The following is a 6,663-nucleotide window of genomic DNA, read 5'->3' as shown; positions in this document are numbered from 1 at the left end:
CGCATGAATGACAGCAGCAAGTTCGAGGTCGTGAACTGGGTAGTTCTCTTCGTGAGGGCGCAATTGCCGAGAGGCATAAGCAACCACTTTGCGCTCTTGCATTAGGACACAGCCTAGTCCTTGACAGGAAGCATCGCAGTAAATGACGAAGTCCTTCTTAGTATCAGGAGGAGCTAGTACTGGGGCAGAAGTTAACTTGTCCTTGAGTGCCTGGAAACTTTCCTGACATTTATCTGTCCATTGGAACTTGACGCCCTTATGCAATAGGTTAGTCAGAGGCCTGGCAATCTTGGAGAAGTTCTCGACGAATCGACGGCAGTAGCTGGCGAGACCGAGAAAACTTCTGACTTGCTTAACGTTCTTCGGAGGAGTCCAATCGAGAATAGCCTGAACTCGTTCAGGGTTGACGGCAATACCATCCTTAGAGATGACATGCCCAAGATAGGTTACTTCGGGAAGCCAGAATTCACATTTGGAGAACTTGGCATAAAGTTGATGCTCTCGTAGCTTTTCCAGCACGAGGCGAAGATGTTCAGCATGTTCCTCTTCGTTCTTGGAAAATACCAGAATATCATCCAGATAAACCACGACGAACTTGTCGAGGTAATCCATGAATATATAGTTCATCAGGCGAGAGAAGGTGGCTGGAGCATTGGTCAAGCCGAAAGACATGACGGTGTACTCGTATGAACCATAACGAGTCACAAATGCGGTCTTGGGGATATCCTCCTTACGAACACGGATCTGGTGGTAACCCAACCTCAAGTCGAGTTTAGAGAACACTGATGAACCAGCCAATTGATCATACAGATCATTGATCCGAGGAAGAGGATACTTATTCTGAATGGTAGCTTGGTTTATAGGACGGTAGTCTTGGACCAATCGGTTTGTCCCATCTTTCTTCTTGACAAAGAGAGAAGGTGCTCCCCAAGGAGAGCAACTTGGGCGAATGAAACCACTTCGAAGAGATTTATCGATTTCCTCCTTAAGCTCAAGGAGTTCATGCGGCGGCATCTTGTAGGGTCGCTTGGCTATAGGAGTGGTGCCTGGTTTCAAGTCGATGACGAATTCGACAGCTCTAGCAGGGGGAATCCCTGGGAGTTCTTCAGGAAAGACGTCTAAGAATTCACGCACGACGGGAATGTTTTCAATGCCCTCGAGAGGTGTAGCGTTCAATGCGTTTAAGGCATAAAGTCTGGCCTCGACATTCCGAACCAGATGAGCATCGTAGCTAATTATTTCATCAGAAGGGTGTAGCAGATGGACGGTCTTGGTGGCGCAAACGATAGAAGCAGTATGCGCCTTTAACCAATCCATTCCCAGAATGAGATCAATGCTACAGGACTTCAGTACGATGGGAGAGACAAGGAATTCCAGTCCTTCGATTTCTACAGGGACGTCGTTGCAAATCATGGAGGTTCGACATTGGCCCGCAGGGGTGTGCACTAATAGTGAAGCATTCATGTCCTCACATTTAATGTCGTGCAAGCATGCAAAATCTTCTGACATGAATGAATGCGATGCACCTGTATCGAATAAAACAGATGCTGGTACTGAATTTACGAGGAGTGTACCCATCACAGTAGCAGGCTGGTCTTGAGCTTCATTCAGATCAATGTGGTTGGCATGAACACGGCCATAAGACTTGGCATTGTTGTTGCGGGCCTGGTTGTTCCCACGGCCAGTTGCTGGAAGGGCCAGTTGATTCTGTTTCTGGTTGCATTCCCTAGCACGGTGCCCTGGTTGTCCGCACCTGAAGCACAACCCATTCTCGGGGGTAGGAACAGGAGCTTGGGGTGGTGGAGCTGGAAGCCTCGGCTGCCTAGTTGGAGCAGCCGGCAGATGAGGTGCAGCATAAGACTGCCTTGGGGCAGGTGCAGTTGGACGGTACATGATGTTCGGGATCCATATCTTATGCTTCTGCGAGGGCGGGCCCGAAGATGAGCCCGTGTCACGGTTGCGCCTTTGAGAGCTCTGGTGTTCTTGCAGACCAGTCTCGACATTGATGGCCTTGTTCACCAAGGTGGCGAAATCGGCAAAGTCATGCACTAGAAGTGTGAGCTTGATGTCAGCTTGAAGGCCTTCACGGAACTTCTCCTGTCTGCGAGCATCAGTTGCAATGTCTTCTTCAGCATAGCGGGATAAGTCCAGAAACTCCCGCTGATAAGCTTCAACAGTCTTGTTGCCTTGGGTGAGGTTGCGAAACTCACGCTTCTTCCTGTCCATGATTCCCTGAGGGATGAAGCGGGCACGGAAGGCAGCCTGAAAGTCTGGCCAGGAGATGATTGTCCCAACTGGCAGAGTACGCCTGTGGCTGTCCCACCATTGCGCTGCGGGTCCCTTCAGGAAGAAGGAAGCAAAAGTGACATAGCTGGCAGGGGCTACATCAGTAGACTCCATCTCATAGGTGATGTCACAGAGCCAGTCATCAGCATCCAGCGGCTGGGTTGAGCTGCGGTACACACTTGGGTTGAGGCGTATGAAATCCTGCAGAGTTGTTGTGTTTGGATGCTGGTTCATATTGGGGCGAGGAAACTGAGCCATCATGTTTTCCATGAACTGGCGATTCATCTCAAGCTGTTGGATCATACCAGCCATGTACTCAGGCGGTGGTGGGAAGTTGCCACCACGACCACGACCAGCTGGTCTAACCATCCTGCTAATATATAACAGGGGTAGTTCAGTATTGAGAAATTTGCATAGACAAGAGTCATTCATGATGAAACATGCATAATGAAAGGAGCACGACAGATACCACATAGATAGTCGGCATAACTTACAAAAGGGGTCGGACATAGAGTTCAGTACACAGAGTTCAGTACATAGATTAAGTCATCATAGGCGGCACGCAGGCTCGCGAGTGCATCTAAAACTAATGAGCAAGACTACATCAGTCCCAGGAGGTACTGTGAAGGTAGCTGTAACCTGACAGCTGGTAGTGAGGCAACGGATAGTCCTCCACGTCAGTGGCCTGGGGGCCGCGGATACTCTGGTGTAGAACCCGACGCTCAGGTGGCAGAAGAGGACCAAGTGCGGGAGAGTAGCCTCCCACCTCTGGCCATCCGACACCGTGGGGCATCACGGTCCTGGCTGGGTAGATCGCAGAACGCGGCAGCTGTCCAGACCGGACAAAGGGGTGCAACCGCGTCAGAGCCCTGTAAAGGTGCTGACGAGTGGTGTACAACTCGTGGCGAAGAGCTCTGTTAGCTCGGTCCAGCCCATCAGCATGCAGAACCAGGCGCTGATGGTGGAAAGGCTCTCGGGTGACGGTGGAGTAGGCGGCAGTGTAGTATCCCTCCGCACCAACGTCAGATGTGATAGGAATGTGCCTGAAAGGGGAAGTGTCCAATGCCTGATACTCTCCACGAAGACGTGTCAGAGCAGCATGAGCCGCATCGTGGACTGCCATCTCGATGGTCACTCCAACACCATGAGCGGTGTGCAGCACGGTAGTGGACTCATACTCCCGAGAGTAGAGGTGGACGATGGCACGATACTGCTCCTGGTTAAAGTCCTGGTACTCCTCGTAGACGGTGTACTCAGGGTGCCAGCGATAACCCAGATAGGTCATCATATCAGCTAGCACGGCAGGTGATCCTGAGGCACCAATGGCCGCAGTGTGGCGCACGACCTGCCTCGCGGGTTCCATCTGAAAACAAAGATGTTTCAATGGAGTCAAATGACAACATGGGCACTATTCAAAATGCTATCCTACAGAATAACTATGGCTTATCCAACTTCGGGGTGAACGTGGTAACGGGATCCTAATGTTAGAGTTAGTAAATTCGTTTAACCCGAGTAGAAAAGAGTTCAGAGTCCCAGAGTAAAGGTCGAGGAGTAAAAGATCCTAGTACCACCCGATGGCGACGTGGGCCCGTAAGGCACACAGCCAAGTTAGTAAAAGTTTTTGTAATGTCTAGACTCGACTTCGGCCAAGGAGGGTGGAAGGGGGATTCCTACAGGCAGTCGGCTCTGATACCAACTTGTGACGCCCCCGATTCAATCGTACACTAATCATGCACGCAAATGTGTACGATCAAGATCAGGGACTCACGGGAAGATATCACAACACAAGTCTACAAATAAAATAAGTCATACAAGCATCATAATACAAGCCAGGGGCCTCGAGGGCTCGAATACAAGTGCTCGATCATAGACGAGTCAGCGGAAGCAACAATATCTGAGTACAGACATAAGTTAAACAAGTTTGCCTTAAGAAGACTAGCACAAACTGGGATACAGATCGAAAGAGGCGTAGGCCTCCTGCCTGGGATCCTCCTAACTACTCCAGGTCGTCGTCAGCGGGCAGCACGTAGTAGTAGGCACCTCCGGTGTAGTAGGGGTCGTCGTCGACGGTGGCGTCTGGCTCCTGGACTCCAGCATCTGGTTGCGACAACCAGGAAGAAAGGAAAGGGGAAAAGGGGGGAGAAAGCAACCGTGAGTACTCATCCAAAGTACTCGCAAGCAAGGAACTACACTACATATGCATGGGTATATGTGTAAAGGGCCATATCAGTGGACTGAACTGCGGAATGCCAGAATAAGAGGGGGATAGCTAGTCTTATCGAAGACTACGCTTCTGGTCACCTTCGTCTTGCAACAGGCAGAAGAGGGTAGGTCGAAGTCCTCCAAGTAGCATCTCCAAGTAACATCTCATAGCATAATCCTACCCGGCGATCCCCTCCTCATAACCCTGAGGTAGAGCGACCACCGGTTGTATCTGGCACTTGGAAGGGTGTGTTTTATTAAGTATCCGGTTCTAGTTGTCATAAGGTCAAGGTACAACTCCAAGTCGTCCTGTTACCGAAGATCACGGCTATTCGAATAGATTAACTTCCCTGCAGGGGTGCACCACATAACCCAACACGCTCGATCCCATTTGGCCGGACACACTTTCCTGGGTCATGCCCGGCCTCGGAAGATCAACACGTCGCAGCCCCACCTAGGCAAAACAGAGAGGCCAGCACGCCGGTCTAAACCTAAGCGCGCAGGGGTCTGGGCCCATCGCCCTGAGCACACCTGCACGTTGCGTGGGCGGCCGAAAGCAGACCTAGCCTAGTGCCGTTCCAGTCCAATTCGGCGCGCGCCGCTCCGTCGCTGACGTCTGAAGTGCTTCGGCTGATACCACGACGTCGGGATACCCATAACTACTCCCACGTAGATGGTTAGTGCGTATAGGCTTGTAGCCAACTCAGATCAAATACCAAGATCTCGTTAAGCGTGTTAAGTGTCCGCGAACGCCGAACAGGGCCAGGCCCACCTCTCTCCTAGGCGGTCTCAACCTGCCCTGTCGCTCCGCCACAAAGATCCACACAGAGGGCCGTCGGGACAAAGGTCCTTTCAGCCCCCAATCCGTGAATCACTCGCGGGTACTCTTCGAGCTGACCCGACTTTAGTCACCATCTGTATAATATGTATGTATGTATGTATAGTATATACCCGTGATCACCTCCCAGGTGATCACGGCCCGATAGTATAGTAAGGCAGACTGACAAGAATGTAGGGCCAATGATGATAAACTAGCATCCTATACTAAGCATTTAGGATTGCAGGTAAGGTATCAACAGGTGTAGCAACAATGTCAGGCTATGCATCAGAATAGGATCAACGGAAAGCAGTAACATGCTACACTACTCTAATGCAAGCAATATAGAGTAGAATAGGCGATATCTAGTGATCAAGGGGGGGGCTTGCCTGGTTGCTCTGGCAAGAAGGAGGGGTCGTCAACTCCGTAGTCGAACTGGGCAGCAGCAGCGTCGGTCTCGTAGTCTACCGGAGAGAAGAGGGGGAAGAAACAATGAATACAATGCAAACAAATGCATATCGATGCATGACATGACAAGTAACGATGCTAGGTGTGCCCAATCGCGGTAGTAGGTGATACCGGTTAAGGGGGGAAACATCCGGGAAAGTATTCCCGGTGTTTCGCGTTTTCGGACAGATGAACCGGAGGGGGAAAGTTGCGTGTTTGGTATGTTAGAGGTGTGTGGTGGACGAACGGGCTGCGTATCCGGGTTCGCCCCGTCGTTCTGAGCAACTTACATGTTGAAAATATTTTAATCCGAGTTACGGATTAAAAGATATGATTTTTAAAAGATTTTAACAATTTTGGAATTTAATTATTTATTTAATTAGTTCGAAAAAAATGTATTTATGACGTCAGCATGATGTCATGCTGACGTCAGCAGTCAACAGGGGTTGACTGAGTCAACCCTGACATGTGGGTCCAGTGGGACCCACCTGTCATTCTCTATTTAAATTAATTAGGGTTTAGGTTAATCTAATTACAGTTTAATTAAACTTAACTAGTTAATTAATTTAATTAAACCGGATTAATTAACTTAATTAATTAATTAATTAATTAATAATTTTATTAAATCATTTTAATTTTATTAATTATATTTATTGTTTTTATTTATTTTATTATTTATTATTTATTATTATTTTTTTATTTTTATTATTATTATTATTATTTGCGTTCTGGGGGCGGGCCCCATGTGTCTGTGGCCCAGAGGGTATCGGGCCCCACCCGGCAGTGGCCAAGGGGGCCGACCGGGCGCGGGTGCGGGCGCCCGACTGGGCATTCGCCCAAACCGCCGGGGCGAGGAGGACGGGGCAAGGCCGGGCGGCCACCGGAGGGGAAACGTCGACGGGGAAGCAGCA

Source organism: Triticum dicoccoides, chromosome 6B (assembly GCF_002162155.2).
Source record: "Triticum dicoccoides isolate Atlit2015 ecotype Zavitan chromosome 6B, WEW_v2.0, whole genome shotgun sequence".
In the NCBI taxonomy this organism is placed as follows: Eukaryota; Viridiplantae; Streptophyta; class Magnoliopsida; order Poales; family Poaceae; genus Triticum; species Triticum dicoccoides.
The sequence above is the reverse complement of the archived record's forward strand: the minus strand, read 5'-3'. Positions refer to the sequence as shown.